Raw genomic sequence first — 22,296 nt, 5'->3', positions numbered from 1 at the left:
ATTTATTGATTGCAGGAAAAACTCAAGAAGAAGTCAGAAATGAGAGCATCAAATTATTAAACTTTTTGGGCCTCAAGGGGTTAAAGGTTTCTAAGTCCAAATTGCAGTTCACTGAAGAAGAGGTAAAATATTTGGGACATTGGCTCACAAAGGGACACAAGAAATTAGATCCCGAAAGAGTGAAAGGAATTTTATCCCTAACAGCGCCCACTAATAAAAGACAGATAAGACAGCTGTTGGGATTGTTAGGGTATTGTCGACAGTGGATAGAAAATTACAGCAGTAAAGTAAAATTCTTGTACGAAAAGCTAACTAAAAATGGGTTAGTAAAATGGACCCCTGAAGATGAGAAGCGCTGGGAGAACGTGAAAAGAAACCTGGTGGAAGCACCTGTCCTCAGTTTACCTGATATCCGTAAACCCTTTCAACTTTTTATCAATGTGGATAACGAGACAGCTTATGGGGTTCTGACCCAAGGGTGGGCAGGGCAGAGAAAGCCTGTAGGATATTATTCTAAAATACGAGATCCTGTAAGCCGCGGGTGGCCCACTTGTTTACAAGCAATAGTGGCCACTGCATTATTGGTAGAAGAAGTTGGAAAGGTCACCTTAGGAGGTGAACTAAAGGTATACACCCCCCATAACATTCGAGGAGTATTGCAACAACGAGCTGATAAGTGGCTTACAGACAGTCGATTACTAAAATATGAGGGAATTTTGATTAACTCCCCATGGTTAGAAATGGAAACCACCTCTGTTCAGAATCCTGCCCAATTTTTATATGGGGAACCTAGGGAAGATTTGACACATGACTGTCTCCAACTAATAAATTTGCAAACTAAGATAAGGGAGGATTTAGAGGAAGATGAATTAGGCGAAGGGGAGAAATTATTTGTGGATGGTTCCTCACGAGTGGTTGAAGGACAACGGAAATCGGGATATGCTATTGTGGACGGGTATACCTTTCAGATAAAAGAGTCAGGACCATTAAATAAAGCTTGGTCCGCACAAGCATGTGAGTTATATGCTATGATGAGAGCATTAAAACTTTTAGAAAATAAAATTGGAACCATTTATACGGATTCAAAGTATGCCTTTGGGGTGGTGCATACCTTTGGAAAAATTTGGGAAGAGAGGGGCTTAATTAACACCCAGGGAAAGGGATTAGTCCATGAAAAACTAATCCAAGAAGTTTTAAAGGCCTTAAGAGGTCCACTAAAGATAGCCATAGTCCATGTAAAAGGACATCAGAAGGGACTAACCCATACAGTAAGAGGAAACAATCTAGCCGACGCAGAGGCAAAACGGGCTGCCCTGTTAATGGTTCAGACCTTGGGAGAGGAACCTGAGAGGCTAAAAATAGAGAAGACTTTCACTCTCCAAGAATTGGATAAGCTAAAACAAATTGGAGCAAAAAGAGATGGCGATAAATGGCTGCTACCAGATGGTAGGGAAATTCTTCCAAAGGGATTAGCCAGAGGAATACTAAATAAATTACACCATAAAACCCATTGGGGAATTCAGGCTTTAGTGGATCAGTTTGAAACAAAATATGCCTGCATCGGAATATACGGATTAGCCAAAAGGATCTTAGAGGGATGTTTAACCTGTCACAAAGTGAATAAACGACAACTTAGGGAGAAGGTTCAAGGGGGTCGTGAACTGGCTAAAAGGCCCTTTGAGAAAATACAAGTGGATTTTACTGAATTACCGAAGGTTGGGAGATATCAGTATTTATTAGTCTTGGTTGATCACCTTACGCACTTTGTAGAAGCCTTCCCAGTGATAAGGGCTACTGCAAAGACAGTTATTAAAATCCTCTTGGAAGAAATTATTCCGAGGTATGGAACTATTGCGGTAATTGACTCAGACCGAGGCCCACATTTTACATCCAAAATAATTAAAGAAACAACTGAATTGTTCGGTACAAAATGGGAATACCATACTCCCTGGCACCCACAAAGTTCCGGGAAAGTAGAAAGAATGAATGGGGAAATAAAGAAACACCTAACCAAACTTATGGTGGAGACATAAATGAGTTGGACTAAATGTCTACCGCTGGCCTTGCTTTACATTAGAACTCAACCTAGGACAGATACTGGTATATCCCCCTTTGAAATGTTGTATGGGATGCCTTATGACTTTGGATTATTAGTAGAGCACCCAAAGGTCGAGGATAAAATTTTAACAGAATATATTTTAGAACTTACAAGAAGGAGACAGGAACTAAGAAAGAAGGGTTTGGTAGTACAAAGACCTCCCTTGGACATTTCCATACACCAAATCCAGCCTGGAGACCAGGTATTAATCAAAACCTGGAAAGAAACCTCCCTAACACCCCGTTGGGAAGGACCCTTTGTTGTTTTACTTACCACAGATACGGCTGTACGGACAGCAGAAAAAGGATGGACTCATGCCAGCAGAATTAAGGGACCTATCTTCCCAGAAAGGTGGACCGTAACGTCAGAACCAGGAGACCTCCGAATGAAGATAAGGAAAAACGAGACCGGTAAATGAACCACTCCAGAAGGGAAGCAAGAAATAGTTTACATCAATGGTTCCAAATACCACCTGGAAATACCCTACGAAAAGTATATTTTGCACCTTGGAGTGAGGAGAGAATACCTGACCAAACGGGGGGGGCTGGATTATACAAACTGACAGGAACTCCTCAGGTTTTTCCTTTTTGCTGTGAAACAGAGACAGAAATACCTGAATCGCCCAGTATAGGAGATCTCCGTAGAATACCCTGCGTGAAACACCCCACTTCCGGACATTTATGTTGGGTTGTTTGCCGATGTTTAAATTGCGATAAAGAATGGTCCTGTGTTTCATTTAAGAGACAACCTTATTGTATGAAATGTCGCAATAATTTGACACATACCAGGGAACAACGGGCTCAAGCAGAGATTCGTAAATTATTTTGTGGGTGGGAATTGTCAATACCCGAGCTTTGGGAAATATATGAAACAGACTGGTATAGAGTTTTAAGACAGTGTGTTATAAGATTTGCCTGGAAACGGGCACAACAACCAAACAGGTGGAAATATATTTGAGAGGTAACTAACTCTTTAGACCTTGGAAATTATTGACAGGATAACAGCAAAATCCCCCTGAAGACTACCTGCTGCTGCCGAGAAGATATTAATATCCCGTTGCTCTCCGCAAAAGAGTAGACGAGGAAGGCAGAGAGGTACTGAACAGTGGGGGAAATGAAAGCTGGTATCCTATTAATGGTATTAATTACCACGACTTTAGAAAATAAACATCAACCCTTCAATTGGACCTTTTGTTCATGCAAAACGGAGGATTATGCGCTGCCCTAGGTGAAGAATGTTGCTTTTATGCTGACCATACAGGGGTAGTAAGAGATTCGTTAGCTAAGCCGAGAGAAGGATTAGAGAAAAGAAAACGGGAACGAGAGGCTCAGTCCTCCTGGTATGAATCTTGGTCACCATGGCTGACTACCTTAATTTCTACTTTGGCGGGACCCCTCATAATGTTACTATTGGCTCTGACTTTTGGACCCTGTGTCATTAATAAACTTGTAACCTTTTTTAAAGGCAGGTTAGAAAAAGTGCAGCTAATGCTGATGAAGCAATCAGAACTGGAAATGAAAATTATACCAAACGAAAATCCTGAATTAGATGCCGCTTGTGAGGTATTGTCTAGGTTTGATCAGCAAATCACTTATAAATAAAAAAAAGGGGGGATTGTAATAAGTAACTAAGGGTAATTTGCTGATCAAACAGGTTAAGCAAGAGGAACGAACCCATTGTAGCAGTCTTGAGAACTTCCTATTTAACCAGAAGATACACGTCCACAATGTTATCTGGCAACACCAAACATGGGAACACCCTGTTTGACAAGAAAGGCTTAACCACAATGTCATCAGAATGTGTTACCTTGAGCGAATGTTAAACCGTTCATGTCTTGCTAACGTGTGCCATTGTACCAATCAACCCTGAAAAGAATAGATTGTATAAGCTGATTCTGTGACGATATCTTATCGAAATTGCCCCAAGCAAGAAGCCCCTCGGAAGAAGCTGAGGGGCGTACCGAAGATGTTGCAATCGACCTCTGTGAAGATAAAAGGAGTCGTTTAGCTTGCCTGAATTTGCGAGTCTGGTGGAGCTGCGACTCCCCGGCCGCCCAGCGCTGCTTTTGCTTTCCTACCTTAATAAATATTTAATAAATCTATTTCGGACTCGATTTGTCTTAAAATTCAACTATAATAAGGGGAATAAAAGAGGCAGTCCCAAAAGGACAGAATTTTGATAAAGCCTTGAAAGAGAATATTGCAAGAAGAGACAGAAGACCCCCAGTGGACAGCAGAGGAGCGGCAGCAGTTTGAAGAACTTAAACAAAAACTAATACAAGCACCTGTATTGTCTCTTCCTTCCCTAGGAAAGCCATTCCACCTTTATGTAAATGTTGAGAGTGGAATGGCCTATGGAGTGTTAGCCCAGGTCTGGGGAGGGCAGAAACAACCAGTAGCCTATTGATCTAAAGTATTGGATCCGGTGTCACGAGGGTGGCCAACCTGTGTGCAAGCGGTGGCAGCAACAGCCTTACTGGTGGAGGAAAGCCGGAAACTGACCTTTGGGGGAACACTGATAGTATCCACCCCCCACATAGTGAGAACAATATTAAGCCAAAAATCCGGACGGTGGTTGACTGATTCTAGGATTCTGAAATACGAAACCATCTTAATGGAAAAAGATGACTTAGTTTTAACTACTGACAAAAGCATCAACCCTTCCCAATATTTATATGGGAAGACAGAGGAAGAGGTACCAGGGCATAATGGTCTCGATATCATAGAGTATCAAACCACAAAACACATATCACCCAGCTGGTAATAGAGACTAAGTTGCCCTGGACCAAATGCCTGCCCCTAGCCCTGTTGAGAATTAGGACTGCTCCAAGGAAGGATTTAGGAGTATCTCCCTATGAAATGCTATTCGGACTTCCATATCTGGGAAGGGAAGAAGGTGTGCCAATTCCTGAAATTAATGATGTCTTTCTTAAAAATTACCTGTGGGGATTAGCCCAATCTCTTACAGATTTGAGACAGCGTGGATTGCTGCCTCAGACGGCTCCACTGGATTTCAAACTACACCAGATACAGCCTGGAGACTGGGTACTAGTGAAGTCCTGGCAAGAGGATACTCTGACTCCAGCGTGGGAAGGACCTTTCCTGGTACTCCTGACAACAGAAGCAGCTGTGCGAACTAAGGAGAAGGGGTGGACACGTGCTACACGGGTAAAAGGACCAATAGCCCCACCTCCTGGAGAGTGGACAGTAACCCAGGGAAGTGATCCACTGAAATTGACTCTTAAAAGACAGAATTGGTAAAATCGAGAGTAATGAAATAAAAGTGTAATACCTGGGGAGGTTACCAACAAAGGTTCTAAAAACTAGAGCCAAGGGCAAGACTGGCTCAGTCTCTTCACTCCTCTTCTGTGAGCGGTCTCCGCTGCTGGCTGCAATCCAGTAGGCGTTGAGAGATGGGAGGGAAGGCTGTGCCAGACCTTGGCAGGTTTTATGCTACCATACTAATGAACCTTGTGACCATCCCTCTGTGTTACAGTCAAATGGAAGATAACCAATTTGTAACATTAGGGAATGAAATAGCAAAAAGCTTTAATTTGAGTAATTGTTGGGTATGTGGAAGCCCGAGGGGATCTGAAGAATGGCCATGGGTAGCCCGGCCTGTGCAGCCTAAGTGGCTGGTGAGTAGCTTAAGTACAGTACGCCATGGAACAAAGGTCTGGGCAGAAGAGGGAGCTGCATGGAAAATATTGTACCCAGGAAAAGGGAATTATTGCCTGAACAGAACCAAATCGGGAGGGAAATATTTAGGGAAAAGTGAATGTGAGTGGACATTATCACCAGGAATGGATTGTTATGACTCACTGTGTACTCCTTATAATTGCCGGAGGTACCAAGGAAGATGGAACCAAACACACATTAAGCTTAGAGATGGCACCTGGGTAAGATGTTCCTTCCATGAACCTTGGCATGCTGGTTGCAGGGCAGCGGCAAGAGAGATTGGCAAAAAGGGGGGTTTTAAAGATTCTCTGTTCCTGGCTTGTCAGCGGGACAATACTACCAGCAAAAACCATGTAATAAGAGTCTATCAATGGGCTTGGCAAAATTCAAATGGGACCAGAACATATTTCACAAAGTTCTGGTCAGCTACAAACCGAACGATAAGAGAGGGAGGATGTAACTGTAAATGGCATCCGGATGCAGAGGCCTTTGAACGTGACTATTGTGACTCCAATGGGGATTTAAACGCCTCAGGAGGACCATGGGGCACAGAAGATCCGCTATACTATGAAACACCACAAGGTGATGAAACATGGGACGGTCCCTTTGCCAACGGGGCTTGGGCCTTAGAGGGCCATTATTGGATTTGGGGGAAACATGCTTACCGAAGATTACCTCCAAACTGGTCAGGAGTCTGTTATGTTGGATATGTAATGCCTTTCTTTTTCTTGCTGTCTAATACACAGGCAGCTGGGCTGGGGGTCCGGCTATATGATGAATTGAGGAGAAAGAAACGAACAACGATCGAAATGGGAGGAACTCAGAATTGGGGGCAGGATGAATGGCCCCCACAACGCATAATAGAAACATATGGACCAGCAACATGGGCACAAGATGGTAGCTGGGGATATCGAACACCTGTTTATATGCTCAATAGAATAATTAGGTTGCAAGCAGTGCTTGAAATAATTACCAATGAGACAGCCTCAGCCTTAGACTTAATAGCAGTCCAACAAACACAGATGCGAACTGCCATATACCAAAATAGACTGGCACTAGACTACCTATTAGCAGAAGAGGGGGGGGTATGTGGCAAATTTAACACATCAGAGTGTTGTCTTCATATTGATGACAACGGACAAGCTGTAAGAGATATAGCAGCAAACATCAGAAAACTAGCACACGTCCCAGTGCAAAGGTGGAAATCTATGATGGATGTCAACTGGTGGAATGATTTTTTTGGAATATCTTGGTGGAAGAAGGTGTAATGGATAACTGAGGAAGATTTGTTGCTGATCAAATCTTAGGATTATCCATTTCTGTTGTACATAGTGTAAGAAAGTCCTGACTTACACAAACTGCAATGCTATCAAAATGTGTCCATGTAAGTGAATGTTTATCTTTGTATTAACCAAATGTATGTAAGAGATGGCACAAGCTAATTATGCCACCACCACCTGCAAAACTCCCCTGAAGCTGGATTGTAATTTATTGTGGCAGTCTTGAGAACTCCCTAACAAGAAGAGACGTCCACTATATTATATTACTAAACTGTATAGGAATGTCCTGTTTTTACAAGATAAGCTTAACCCCAATGTTATCCCTGTTTTAACTTTGTAACTAATCAATCGTGTAGAAGGGGAAGGGTGTAAACTAATTTACAACCAACATTGCCTTGAAACCGCTGTGAAGCAAGACAGACCAGAGGGAGTAAAGATAACGGAAGAAGCAGAGGGGCGTACTGAAGATGTCGAACCCGACCTCTGTGAGGATAAAAAGAGATGTTCAGTTTGCTTGAATTTGCGAGCCTTTGGTGGAGCTGTGACTCCCCGGCCGCCCAGCGCTGTTTTTGCTTTCCTACCATAATAAACATTTAGTGAATCTATTTCGGACTTAGCCTTTTTTATTTTAAACTATAACAAATTTGGTGCCGTGACTCGGATCCAGACAGCCAACTCAGAATTCAACTCTGGGAGGGCGCCCCATCTTCGGATGGTCCCGGAGGAGATTCCGACCTAGCTCACCTGGATTTTCCGAACTGAGGTAGGAAAGCAAAAAGAAAGAGAAAGGAGATACTGCAGTTCCCCGTAATTTTTGTGCACGAAGAGCCGGACGAAGACTCGGGAGTGAGTGAGTATATTGCGGTTCCGTTCGGTCGGGGATTGGGTACCCGGGGTGCGAGTGACTGAGACGTCCACTGGGCTTAGTAGCCCACCGGGCGAAGTGAGTGTGGTCCTCCTAGTAGTGCGGTTCCCATTGTCCGCGAGGGCGTGGGCCACGAACGGAGGGAAGCGAGTGAAATTTGAGTGAACGAAGGCACTCTCGGAAGATGGGCCAGAAGAAAAGTAAGGTTTCTGGTTCCATGCAGGAGATACGGGGCGGGGGTGGGCTCCCTGATATACCCCAAGACAGCCCGCTAGGATTGATGATTCAATATTGGGATAATTCCCCGTGTCGGAAAGGAAAATCTAAGGAGAAAATGATCCATTATTGTATGGAAAAATGGGGAGGAAAACAGATAAGAAAAGATTTATATTGGCCAATTTATGGATCCTTAGAGGATTGGATATGCCAACAATTAAACATATACGTTAACAACAAATGACCATTTAATAAGGAGGAGAGTGAATATGCCTTTTTGTGGATCCTGGGCACGTCCCAGGCCGCTAATCTGTTTCCATTAAAGGAAAAGAAAAATGATAAAAAGAAAAGGTGGGAAGTAAACGAACCTCCAGCGTCCCCCCCACCCTATGTCCCCCCTCCCCCCCCACCGCAAGGTCCTGAGCAAAATCTCCCTCCAACAGCCCCCTCAGAACCTGAGGAAGAGACTCCTCCTTCTAATCAAAGAATAACTAGAAGTCAAACCAGAGAAAGGAGGGAGGAAAATCAATTGTATCCCTTAAGGGAGACTGCTATGGGGGGACCACAACCCGGAGTTGGATTTGTATCTGTACCTCTCAGCTCCGGGGATGTGAGGGAGTTTAAGAAAGAAATGGGACACCTGTTAGAGGACCCATTAGGGGTAGCAGAGCGTTTTGATCAATTCCTCGGGCCTAACATTTATACTTGGGACGAGATGGAGTCTATCTTAAAAATCTTGTTTACAAACGAAGAACGAGGAATGATTAGAACGGCGGGCATGAGACACTGGGATCAGAGGCATCTGAATGGTCTCAATGGAGATATTAAATGGCCCCTGCAGCGGCCTAACTGGGATAACCAGGATCCTGCACATAGAAATAACATGGTTGACCTCCGGGATATGGTAATTCAGGGGATTAGAGACTCTGTACCCCGGGGGCAGAACGTTAATAAGGCCTTTAATGAGCAACAAAAGAAAGATGAGACCCCCACTGAATGGCTAGAAAGATTAAGGAAAAGTTTGCAGTTGTATTCCGGGGTTAGACCCTGATAACCCAGTGGGTCGAACTCTATTAAAAACTCAATTTGTGGCTAAATCGTGGACAGATATCAGAAAGAAGTTAGAGAAAATAGAGGACTGGCAGGGGAGAGGGTTAGATGAGCTACTCCGAGAAGCTCAAAAGGTATACGTAAGGAGGGAAGAAGAAAATCAGAAGAAACAAGCCAGAATTCTGATGGCAGCGGTGAGAGAGGGGCAAAATCAAGTCAGGGGAAGGGAAGGTCCCCAAAGGGGTCCAGTGGAGCTGAGGAAACAGAAGGTTGATACACAAAGCATGGAATGTTTTTATTGTCATAAGAAGGGACACATTCAGAGAAACTGCCGGAAGAGGGCGCAGGATGAAAGGATTTTTAAAGAGGATTAGGGGGGTCAGGGGCTCTATTTGCTGGGGACCCAGAGAAACACAGAGCCCTTGATAAAATTGAAATTGGGTCCTCAGCATGAGGTGTTCGAGTTCCTTGTGGACTCAGGCGCCGAGAGATCAACCGTCCAAAGATTACCATCTGGATGTGTTAAATCAAAAGATACACTCCAAATAATTGGTGCAAAGGGGGAACCTTTCAAAGTACCCCTGATAAGGAATGTAACAATAGAAGCCCCAAACAAATACGGGGTGGGAACCTTTTTATTGGTCCCTGAAGCTGAATATAACCTCTTGGGACGGGACCTGATGGTAGAATTAGGAATCAATTTAGAAGTAGACCAAGAGAAATTGAAAATAAAATTATGTTTATTAACCGCCGAAGATGAAGCCAAGATAAATCCAGAAATTTGGTATAGCCCAGGGTCGGTGGGAAAGCTAAATATCAAACCAATTACGGTTTCCATAAAAAACCCAGACCGGCCAATTAGGATAAAACAGTATCCCATCTCTAGAGAGGGGAGGGAAGGGTTGCAGCCAGTAATTGAGAGACTTTTAGCCCAAGGGCTTCTGGAACCCTGTATGTCTCCCCATAATACTCCCATATTGCCCATAAAGAAATCAGATGGGTCTTATCGCTTAGTACAGGACCTGAGAGCTGTAAATGAACAAACCGTTACCCGGTTCCCTGTGGTGGCTAATCCTCACACTATACTCAATCGGTTAAGTCCCGATTATAAATGGTATAGTGTTATAGATTTAAAAGATGCTTTTTGGGCCTGTCCATTAGAGGAAAAATGCAGAGACTATTTTGCTTTCGAGTGGGAGAATCCCAAGACGCATAGGAAACAACAGTTACGGTGGACCGTTTTGCCCCAGGGATTCACAGAATCCCCAAATTTGTTTGGACAGGCTCTGGAACAGTTATTAGAATCTTACGAATTAGGTCAGGGACAAATCCTAATACAATATGTGGATGATTTACTAATTGCTGGAAAGACTCAGGAAGAAGTCAGAAATGAGAGCATCAAGCTATTGAACTTTTTAGGCCTCAAAGGATTAAAGGTTGCTAAATCCAAATTACAGTTCACTGAAGAAGAGGTAAAATACTTAGGGCATTGGCTCACAAAGGGACATAAGAAATTAGATCCTGAAAGAGTAAAAGGAATTTTGTCTCTAACAGCGCCCACTAATAAAAGACAGATAAGACAGTTATTGGGATTATTAGGGTATTGTCGACAGTGGATAGAAAATTACAGTAGTAAAGTAAAATTCTTGTATGAAAAATTAACTAAAAACGGATTAGTAAAATGGTCCATCGAGGATGACAATCGCTGGGAGAATATAAAAAGAGATCTGATAAAAGCACCTGTCCTCAGTTTACCCGATATCCGAAAACCCTTTCAACTTTTTATCAATGTAGATAATGGGACTGCTTATGGGGTTCTGACCCAAGGGTGGGCAGGACAAAGAAAGCCTATAGGATATTATTCTAAAATACTGGATCCTGTAAGCCGCGGGTGGCCCACCTGCCTGCAGGCCATAGTGGCCACTGCATTACTGGTAGAAGAGGTTGGAAAAGTCACCTTAGGAGGTGAACTAAAGGTATACACCCCCCATAACATTCGGGGAGTATTACAACAAAGGGCTGATAAGTGGCTTACAGATAGTCGATTGTTAAAATATGAGGGAATTTTAATCAACTCCCCTAGGCTAGAAATGGAAACCACTGCTATTCAAAATCCCGCCCAATTTTTGTACGGAGAACCTAAAGAAAATTTGACCCACGACTGCCTCCAACTAATAAATTTACAGACTAAGATAAGGGAAGACTTAGAAGAATATGAACTGGATGAAGGAGAAAAATTATTTGTGGATGGCTCTTCACGAGTGGTCGAAGGAAAACGGAAATCAGGATATGCTATTGTGGACGGGTATACCTTTCAGATAAAAGAGTCAGGACCATTAAGTAAAGCATGGTCCGCACAAGCGTGCGAGCTATATGCCATGTTAAGAGCATTAAATCTCTTAGAAAATAAAATTGGAACTATTTATACAGATTCAAAGTATGCCTTTGGGGTGGTACATACTTTTGGAAAAATTTGGGAAGAGCGAGGTTTAATCAACACCCAAGGAAAGGGATTAGTCCATGAAAAACTAATCCAGGAGATTTTAAAGGCCTTACGAGGTCCACTAAGGATAGCTATAGTCCATGTAAACGGACATCAGAAGGGACTAACCCATACAGTAAGAGGGAACAATCTAGCCGATGCAGAGGCGAAACAGGCCACATTGTTAATAGTTCAGACATTGGGAGAAGAACCTGAACGGCTAAAATTAGATAAGACATTCACCCTCCAAGAATTGGATAAGTTAAAACAAATTGGAGCAAAAAGAAATGGTGATAAGTGGCTGCTACCGGATGGCAGAGAGATTCTCCCAAAAGGACTAGCTCGAAAAGTATTAAACAAGTTGCATGATAAAACACACTGGGGGGTTCAGGCATTAGTAGATCAATTCGAAACGAACTATGCCTGTGTTGGAATCTACAATCTGGCCAAGAGAATTTTAGAAGGGTGTCTAACGTGTCGCAGAGTGAATAAACGACAACTGAGGGAAAAGGTTCAAGGGGGTCGGGAACTGGCTAAGAGACCCTTTGAGAAAATACAGGTGGATTTTACCGAATTGCCGAAGGTCGGGCGATATCAGTATTTATTAGTCTTGGTTGATCACCTCACACACTTTGTAGAAGCCTTTCCAGTGGTAAGGGCTACTGCCAAGACAGTTATTAAAATTCTGTTGGAAGAAATTATCCCGAGATATGGAACTATTGCAGTAATAGACTCAGACCGAGGCCCACACTTTACATCTAAAGTGATTAAAGGAATAACTGAATTGTTCGGTACAAAGTGGGAGTATCATACCCCCTGGCACCCACAAAGTTCTGGAAGAGTAGAGAGAATGAATGGGGAAATAAAGAAACACTTAACTAAACTTATGGTGGAAACAAAAATGAATTGGGTTAAATGTTTACCGTTGGCTTTGCTTTATATTAGGACCCAACCAAGAACAGATACTGGTATATCCCCCTTTGAAATGTTGTATGGGATGCCTTATGATTTTGGGTTATTAGTAGAGCATCCAAAGGTTGAAGATAAAATATTAACAGAATACATTTTGGAACTCACAAAAAGAAGACAGGAACTAAGAAGGAAGGGCTTGGTAGTACAAAGACCCCCCTTGGACATCTCTTTGCACCGAGTCCAGCCTGGAGACCAGGTATTAATTAAGACCTGGAAAGAAACCTCCTTAACACCCTGTTGGGAGGGACCTTTTGTTGTTTTACTTACTACAGATACGGCTGTACGGACAGCGGAAAAAGGATGGACTCATGCCAGCCGAATTAAGGGACCTATCTTTCCAGAAAAGTGGACAGTAACGACGCAACCAGGGGATCTCCGGGTAACAATCAGACGGAGTGAAGTTGGTAAATGAATCATTCTAGGAGAGAAGTAAGAAATAGTTTATATCAATGGTTCCAACTATCACCCGGAAATAATCTGCGGAGAGTATATTTTGCACCCTGGAGTGAAGAGAGGATCCCTGACCAAACGGGGGGGTCTGGGCTATATAAACTCACTGGAACTCCCCAGGTTTTTCCCTTTTGTTGTGAAACAGAAACAGAAATACATGTGTCATCCGGGATAGGAGGTCCCCGTGGAATACCCTGTCTAAAACACCCTACCTCTGGGCACTTATGTTGGGTTGTATGCCAGCGTTTAAATTGTAACAGAAAATGGTCTTGTGTTTCATTTAACAGGCAAAATTATTGCATGAAATATCGTAAAGACTTAAGGTATATCCGGGAACCAGATGATCCAGTGGAGATCTGTAAATTATTTTGTGGATGGGAATTGTCAATACCTGAACTTTGGGAAGTATATGAAACGGACTGGTATAAAGTTCTAAGACTGTGTGCCATAGAATTTGTCTGGAAACGGGCACAACAGCCAAACAGGTGGAAATATTTAAATTGTTGACAGGATACCAGCTGGGTTCCCCTGAAGACTACCTGCTGCTGCCGAGAAGATACTGAAATCCCGTTGCTCTCCGCAAAAGAGTAGACGAGGAAGGCAGAGAGGTATTGAACTGTGGGGAAATGAAGGCTGTTATCTTACTAAGTCTTTTAATATCCAGGATATTAGGGTATCCACATCAGCCCTTTAATTGGACTATCTCCAGTTGGAATGAAGCCAGGATCCTCCCAATGAATATTACTGCGGGAGCACCCTCTTTTAATTTAACCAATTGCGAACTAATAGGAGCTGCAGTGGGATTTCCTGGGGGCACAGGGTGTGAACCCTGGGTGAATGTAAGGGCTACCTATTGGTGTCCCAGCTCAAATCCGGGAAAAGGTTACTGTAATCACCCTAATCATCATTATTGTGCCTATTGGGGTTGCGAAACCATAGCCACCGCCAGATGGCCAGTCGCGTCTCCAGACAAATATCTCAATGTTACTTGGTGGCCTGAAGGGTGCACCCAGCCAAGCTATGATAGTAGTGGGGCAACACTAGAATTAGGAGATGGAAACTGTAAATCTTTAAAAATATTGATATTGCAGCATCAAGATCCCGGGTGGTTGACTGGGAAAACTTGGGGCATAAGGGTTTGGGAGCCTGGAACTGATAGGGGTGGGCTAATATTTATCCAAAAACAGGAAACAAAAATGCTGCAGGCTGTAGGTCCTAATCGAGTTGTAAAGAAAAAGCACAGAGTTAAAAAGAAGAAACTGAGCCGCGTGTGAAGTATTGTCAAGATTTGATCAGCAAAGTAGGATGTGTGAATAAAAGAAAAGGGGGGAATTGTAATGGATAACTGAGGAAGATTTGTTGCTGATCAAATCTTAGGATTATCCATTTCTGTTGTACATAGTGTAAGAAAGTCCTGACTTACACAAACTGCAATGCTATCAAAATGTGTCCATGTAAGTGAATGTTTATCTTTGTATTAACCAAATGTATGTAAGAGATGGCACAAGCTAATTATGCCACCACCACCTGCAAAACTCCCCTGAAGCTGGATTGTAATTTATTGTGGCAGTCTTGAGAACTCCCTAACAAGAAGAGACGTCCACTATATTATATTACTAAACTGTATAGGAATGTCCTGTTTTTACAAGATAAGCTTAACCCCAATGTTATCCCTGTTTTAACTTTGTAACTAATCAATCGTGTAGAAGGGGAAGGGTGTAAACTAATTTACAACCAACATTGCCTTGAAACCGCTGTGAAGCAAGACAGACCAGAGGGAGTAAAGATAACGGAAGAAGCAGAGGGGCGTACTGAAGATGTCGAACCCGACCTCTGTGAGGATAAAAAGAGATGTTCAGTTTGCTTGAATTTGCGAGCCTTTGGTGGAGCTGTGACTCCCCGGCCGCCCAGCGCTGTTTTTGCTTTCCTACCTTAATAAACATTTAGTGAATCTATTTCGGACTTAGCCTTTTTTATTTTAAACTATAACAGGGGGGCCCCCCCAGGAAAGCGGGGGGCAGCGGGGGGGGCGCCCGCGTGTGCAGCCCAAAGAGCCCCTTGCGCTTCTTCATCTCCCGGCCCGAGATGAACCTGGGAGGAGAGGGGGGGTCGAGGGGGGGGCGCTGCTGGGGTGGGCTGAGAGATCAACCTGGGGGGGGAGGATGGGGTGGGGGGGGGCTGTGGGGGGGCTGTGGGGTGGTTTCGGGGGGGGGTCTTTTAGGGGGTTGGGAGGGGCTGGGGGCTTGGAGGGGGGGCTTCGGAGCTTTGGGGGGGGCTTTGAGATGAACCTGGGGGGGGAGAGGGGGGGTTGGGGGGGAGGGGCGCTTCTGGGGAGGGCTGGGGGGGGGGCCTGATGGGGGGGCCTTGGGTTTGGGGGGAGGGTCTTGTGGGGGTCTGGAGGGGGCTCTAGGGTGGTTTGGGGGAGGGGGGGGCTTTTGGGGGGGCTGAGAGATGAACCTGGGGAGGAGGAAGGGTTTGGGGAGGGGGCTGGGGGGGGCCTTTGGGGTGGTTTGGAGGGGTCGGGGGGGGTCTTTTAGGGGGTCTGGGAGGGGCTGGGGGCGTGGAGGGGGGGCTTTGGGGGGGGCTCTGAGATGAACCTGGGGGGAGGGGGGGGGCTGGGGGGGCTGAGAAGCGAACATGGGGGCAGGGGTCTGGGGGGCTTTGGGGGGGGTTCGTGGGGGGCTGGGGGCATTCAGGGGCATCAGGAAGGATTTAGGGGTGCTGGGGGGGTGGGGGGGTCAGGAGGGGTTTGGGGGTTCGGGGGGGGGGGGCACCCACCTGTCCTTGTGGGCGCTGAGAGCCCCCAGCAGCTGCCCGTAGCGCTCCCCTTTGGGGGTCTCGGCGAGCTGCGGGGGGGGGGGGGGTTGCAGGGTCGTAGGGGGGGTGAGACCACCCCTCCCCGACCTCCCCCGACCCCCCCCGTGGTTTTTGGGGTGCGGGCCCCCCCCGTACCGGCCCCAGCAGCAGCACGTCCCAGTTGGCGTTGGCGAAGGGCAGGATCTCCCGCTCCAGGTCGAAGTATTTCTTCTTGCAGCAGACGCTCAGGTGGTAGAGGATGAGGTGGGCGACGTCCACCCTGGGGGGGGGGGGCCGAAAATAAGGGGGAGGCCCCCCAAAAAAATCCGGGGGGGTGGAGGGAAGGGTGTCCTGGGGGGGGCCCCAAAAATACAGAGTGATGACGGGAACGGTTCTCTGGGAAACCCCCAAAAATGGGGGGTGATGGGGGGGCAATGTCCACCCTGGGGGGGCCCCCAAAAATGAGGGGGGGTGGAGGGGGTGGAGGGACCCCAAAAATGAGGGGGTGCGGGGGGGTGGGTGCAGTTTGGGGGGGGGTACAGGGTGGGGGAGGTGCATTGGGGGGGTGCTGGGGGGGTGGGGTGGAGTTTGGGGGCTGCAGATTGAGGGATGCCGGGGGGTGCAGTTCGGGGGGTGCGATTTTGGGGGGGGGGGGAGCAGTTGGGGGGGGTGCAGTTGGGGGGGGTGCAGTTGGGGCGCCCCCCCCCCCCTCACCACCGCAGCGGCAGCCGCCGGACGCTCTCGACCCCCCCGGTGCAGACGCAGCACTCGAAGACGTAAAACCTGGGGGCAAGAATTTCAAAGCAGGGGGGAGGGGGGGATTTAACAGTGTGTCCCCCCCCATTAGGAAGCCGGAGGGGGGGGGTGGGGGTGGTGTCACCCCTTTTCCCCCCCCTTGCCCCCCCCCCGGACCCACCGGTCCCCGTAGAGCAGGGGTTTGCTCAGACACTGGGTACAGGCTTCGTGGAACCACTGGGCGCAGCCCCGGCACTGCAGCATCTTCAGGTTCCACCTGGGGGGGGGGATTAATTAATTCATTAATTTAAGGGGGGGGGGCACCCCGAAATTGCAAAGCGGGGGGGGGGTTAGGGGGGGGTCTGTACTCACTCGCCGGGCCCCCCGCAGTAGCAGTAGCACTGCTGGCGGTTGGCGAGGTGGGGGGGGGTCCCACTCCAGGGTCTTCAGCTGGTAGGGCAGCACCGCCTTCATGCTGAGCATCGCCTTGGCTTGGGGGCCCTTCTTCAGCGCCCCTCCCCGGTGGAGTCAGTCTTTCCCCCTCCTGTGTTAACCTGCGTCGTCGTCTCCATAATCTGGTCCAGGAGCTCAAGGTGAAGCCGGCAGGGGGTCTGGGGGGGGGGGGGGTGGGAAATCATCTGAATCCCCCGCCCCGTACCTCCAAAATCACGGCTCTTCCCCTTCTGCAGGGCAACATCCGTGTCTTTTGCCGTGTGCGGCCGGTGTTGCCCGAGGAGCAGGAGCACCAGAGGGGGCTGGAGCATCTCCAGTTCCCCCCAAGGACAACACTGTGCTGGTGCCCAAATAGGCATTTCTGTCCCCAAAACAGGTGCTTCCCTCCACACCCCCCCAAGGCAACTTCAACACAGCTGAATAAATGTGGGGGTGCAGAGCCCATGGAGCATGGGGGTGTTTTGGGGTGCAGAGCGCAGGAGGATGGGGACCAGGAGGTGGTGAGTTTGGGGTACCCCCAAAGCACCCCCGGCCTGAGGGGTGGAAGGAGGCGAACATCCGGATGGGGGGGGATGCGGAGGGGTGGGTGTTAAAATGGGGAGGGCCTGGCCTCTCCAAAAACCCACAACCCTCCCATCCAAAAACAGCCTCCCAACTCCCAGCCCCTCCCCAAGCCCCTCAACCCAAACTGAGACCCCCCCTCAGTACCTCAGAACGCCCCCAGTCCTCCTACAGCCCCCCTGTGCCTCCCCAAACCTTCCAGAGCCCTAATCCCCCCAGTGTCCCCACAGGTGCCCCACCAGCAGCACCAGCCGCCGCCCCCCGCCCCAAGCGCCCCCCCTGGGACCTGAAGGGGCAGGTGTCAGACCTGCGGGCTGCGCTGGGGGACAGCCGCGGGTGAGAGCGGGGCTGGAGCAGCAGGTCCAGGAGCTGCGCCAGCGCCTGGAGCAGCAGGAGAAGGAGCTGCAGGAACAGCAGCAGCAGGGGACCCTCCTCACCCTCCGCCTGGAGTGAGACCCCCCCCGCCCCCCACCCCGGGAATTGGGGTGTCACTTCCCCCCCCTAACACGAGGTGTGCGTGTCCCCCAGGAGCACGGAGAAGGAGCTGACGAGCTGCCGGGATGAGAGAGATCAATGGCGGAGGGAGGCGCAGCGCTTGGCAGAGGACAAGCGGCGTCTGGAGGAGGAGGTGGAGGAAGGGGGGCGAGCGGTGGCCGAGGCCGAAGGGCAGGCCAGGGCGCTGGCGGCCGCGCTGCAGGAAAGGGAGGTGGGTCACGGAGGGGGGAGATCTCCCTGCTTTCCTCCAGCAAAATGAGGAGAAAAATAAAAAAAAAGGTGGTTTTCTGCTCCGATTGCTCTCAGCCCCAAAGCGCCACCCGGGAGCGGGGCTGTCTCAGCACCCCGCAGTCGAGGCTGGTTTCTGTGTGTGTGCGTCCCCCCAACCAGGGCTGCTTTTCCACCCCTGCGGAGCCAGTCTTTCCCCCTCCTGTGTTAACCGAGGGCTGTTCTCCTCCCCCCCCAGGTCCAGCTGCAGGTGACAGAGGGGCACCTGCGGGCGGAGGCAGCGCTGGCAGCCGAGCTGCGACTGGAGGCAGCCGCCCAGAAGCAGAAGGTGGAGCAGCAGGGGGAGCAGCTCCACGGGCAGGAGATGGAGCGTCGTCGTCTCCATAATCTGGTCCAGGAGCTCAAGGTGAAGCCGGGAGGGGGTCTGGGGGGGGGGGGGGAAATCATCTGAATCCCCCGCCCCGTACCTCCAAAATCACGGCTCTTCCCCTTCTGCAGGGCAACATCCGTGTCTTTTGCCGTGTGCGGCCGGTGTTGCCCGAGGAGCAGGAGCACCAGAGGGGGCTGGAGCATCTCCAGTTCCCCCCTGAGGACAACACTGTGCTGGTGCTCTCCAGGCCAGATGAGGTGAGTCAGTTTGGGGGTGCCCCCCCCGTTGAATTCCCCAGGTTGTTGGGTCTCTGCCACTAACAACCCCCCCCCCCCCCCCCCGCCATCGTTAGTCCCCCCTAATGAGACCAATCAGCACCGGCATCTTTCAAAATGAGTTTTTTAAGGACAAAAGGGGGGCTTTCCAGCTCCTGCTCACCCAGGGGACCTGAGGATGGAGTTGGGGACCCCTCAAAAAAATCCCTTTTTCCCCCCAGAAAAAGTCTCACCTGGGGCGCGAGTCCCGAGGCGACGTACGCTACAACTTCAGCTTCGACCGCGTCTTCCCCCCGGCTGCCTCCCAGCAGGAGATCTTCGAGGAGATCGCGCTGCTGGTGCAGGTCCCAGATTCCCCCCCTCCCCTCGAAATCTCCCCCTGAACCCCCACCACCCCCCCCCCCAAAATGGCAAACAGCCCCCTCCTCACCTCTCTTGCCACCTCCCCCCCCCCAGTCAGCGCTGGACGGGTACCACGTCTGCATCTTCGCCTACGGGCAGACGGGGAGCGGAAAGACCTACACGATGGAGGGGCCGGAGGGGGCGGACGAGCAGAGCAGGGGGGTGATCCCTCGCGCCGTGCGGCAGCTTTTCCAGGGAGCCCAGGAACTGGGGGAAAAGGGCTGGGAAGTGAGTTAAAAAAAAAAAAAAAAAAAGAGGATTAATTCCTTTTTGGGGGGTTTGGGGCTGGCTGTGATGGCGGTGGGCAGTATGGTTTCAGCGCCAGTTTCCTGGAGATCTACAACGAGTCCCTGCGGGATCTACTGGGGCCCCGGGGGGAACGCGGGCCCGAGCTGGAGATCCGTCGAGTCAGCGCGGCCAGCGAGGAGCTGCACGTCCCCAACCTGCGCCGCGTCCCCGTCGCCTGCGAGGAGGAGGTAGGGGACCCTCCCTTTACCCCCCCCCACCCCGTTAGCGCTGGGGTTTGGGGGGGTGACGGGGTGTCTGTGTGTGTCCCCCCCCCCTCCAGGTGCTGGGGCTGCTGCAGACGGCGGCCACCAACCGCTCGGTGGCCCAGACAGCGCTGAACGACCGCTCCTCCCGTAGCCACTGCATCTTCCAGCTCCACATCCAGGGCCACCACCGGGCCCGCGGCCCTCCGCTGCGCCTGTGAGTAGGGGGGGGACCCCTTTGGGGGGGACCCCTTTGGGGGGGGCGCTGGGACCTTGGGGGGCCACCCAGTTGGGGACAATCCTTGGGGGTACCTGGTTTTGGAGTACCCTCTATAGGGGGAGCCTTCGGGGACACTCTCTATAGGCAACCCTTTAGGGACCACCAGTTTGGGGTGACATTTTAGGGGTCACCCAGTTTACGGCCACTGGTTTGGGCCCCCCCCGCCCCCTCCCGGGCCACAAGTTTGGGGGCCACGATCAGGGTTGAGCCCTTTCGGGGGTCCCCCCTTTGGGGGCCACAGGTTTAGAGCCCCCAGTTTCGGCCTGAGCCCTTTTGGGACCCCCCCCTTTTGGGGTTGCTCCCTCTGTGGCCCCAGCTTTGGGGTGACCCCTTCTCCCCCCCCTTTCTGGGGTGCCCCCAGCTGTGCTGAGCCTGGTGGACCTGGCGGGTAGCGAGCGGCTGGAGAAGTCGCTGTCGCAGGGGGAGCGGCTGCGGGAGACCCAGGCCATCAACGCCAGCCTGTCCGCCCTGGGGGCACGTCATCATGGCCCTCTCCAACAAGGTAGGGGGCCTGGGGGGGGTGCACAGGGGGGCCCCTGGGGCTTGCGGGGGGGGGCACTGGGGGTTCCTCAGGACCCCATCAATGCCAGCCCTGGGACATCTCCTCATGGCCCTCTCCAACAAAGGGGGAGGCGGGGGGGGGGGGCACAAGGGGGCCCTGGGGGTTGTGAGGAGGTTGGGGGGGGCACAGGGGGGTGCCTGGGGATCGGGGGGGCCACTGGTGGTTGGGGGGTTCCTCAGGACCCCCATTGATGCCAGCCTGCCCACCCTGGGGCACGTCCTCATGGCCCTCTCCAACAAGGTATTGGGGGGTCGGGGGAGGGCCCTGAGGGTCGGGGGGGGGCACTGGGGATGGGGGGGTGGGGCCTGGGGTTTGGGGGTTCTCAGGGCCCCCCCCCCCTGAACCCCCGCTGTCCCCACAGGAGCCCCACATTCCCTATCGCAACAGCAAACTGACCTACCTGCTGCAGAACTCCCTGGGGGCTCCGCCAAGATGTGAGGGGGGGGGGAGGTTTGGGGGGGGGCAGAGCGGGTTGGGGGGTGGGAGGGTTGAGGGAGGTTTGGGGGGGCCTGGGGGAGGCGTGGGGGGGGATGGGGAGGCTGGGGGGAGTTTTGGGGGTGGGGGGGCTTGAGGGTTCTTTGTGGCTAGAGGTTGTTGGGGGGGGAGGCTTGTGAGGGGGTTGGGGGGGTTTGTGGGGGGTGGGGAGGTGGTTTGGGGGGGTCTGGAGGGTGTTTGGGGTTATTGGGGGGTGGGGGAGGTTTGGGGGGGCCCCTTTGACACCCCACACCCCCCGACTCCCCCCAGGCTCATGTTTGTGAACATCTCCCCCCTGGAGGAGAACTTCTCCGAGACCCTCAACTCCCTGCGCTTCGCCAGCAAGGTGGGGGGGGAGGTTTGGATGGAGGGGGGGAGGGGGGGGAGCTCAAGGATAATTTGGGAAACAAGCAATGGGGAAATTTTGGGGGGGGGGGGGGGGCATTAATATGGCTTTGGGGGGATGGATGATTTGGGAAGGGGGAGGATGGTTGGGGGGGCAGAGGAGTGTAACTGGGGGGACTGGGGCAGATTTGGGGGCAGGGGGTGATTTGGGGGTGAACTGTTTGGGTGGGGGGGAGTCAAGGGGGGGCTGTTTTGGGGGGAAAAGGGGTAGATTTGGGGGGGGTGATTTTGGGAGGGCGGGGGTAGATTTGGGTGAGGTTGGAGCTGTTGGAGAAGGGGCAGGTGTTTGGGGGGGGGGGGGGTCCAAGGGCCGTTCTGGGGGGTCCCACAACACCCCCCCCTTCCCCCTCCCCTTCCCCCTCCCTCAGGTGAACCAGTGCGTGGTGGGCACGGCCCACCCCAGCCGGAAGTAACCCCCGCCACTTCCTGCCCCATCGCTGATTGGTTGTTCGCGTTCACGTGTCCCGGGGGAAAATGGCGGCGCCCTGCGAGGGGACCGCTGCTGCCGCCACCGAGCGCTGATTGGCTGCGGTCTGTACGGCAACATGGCGGCGCCCGTACGACTGCATTTCCGGTCATGAGCGGGTGGTCTTAAAGGCGCAGCGGCTCGACCGCTGTAGACCCCTGATGTAGGGTCTGTCCCCAGATCAGGCGCTACCCTCCCCCATTTTAATTGGAT

The 22,296-nt window shown here is 50.6% G+C and overlaps 1 pseudogene; it reads left to right on the top strand.

The window, feature by feature from the left end:
* Positions 1–22,030, top strand: part of LOC141476068 (carboxy-terminal kinesin 2-like) — a 157,501-nt pseudogene extending 135,471 nt beyond the window's left edge.
* The last annotated feature ends 266 nt before the right edge of the window (positions 22,031–22,296 follow it).

Source organism: Numenius arquata, chromosome 28 (genome assembly GCF_964106895.1).
Source record: "Numenius arquata chromosome 28, bNumArq3.hap1.1, whole genome shotgun sequence".
Lineage (NCBI taxonomy): Eukaryota > Metazoa > Chordata > Aves > Charadriiformes > Scolopacidae > Numenius > Numenius arquata.
Note: the sequence above shows the minus strand (reverse complement) of the source record. Positions and strands in the feature narration are given on the sequence as shown.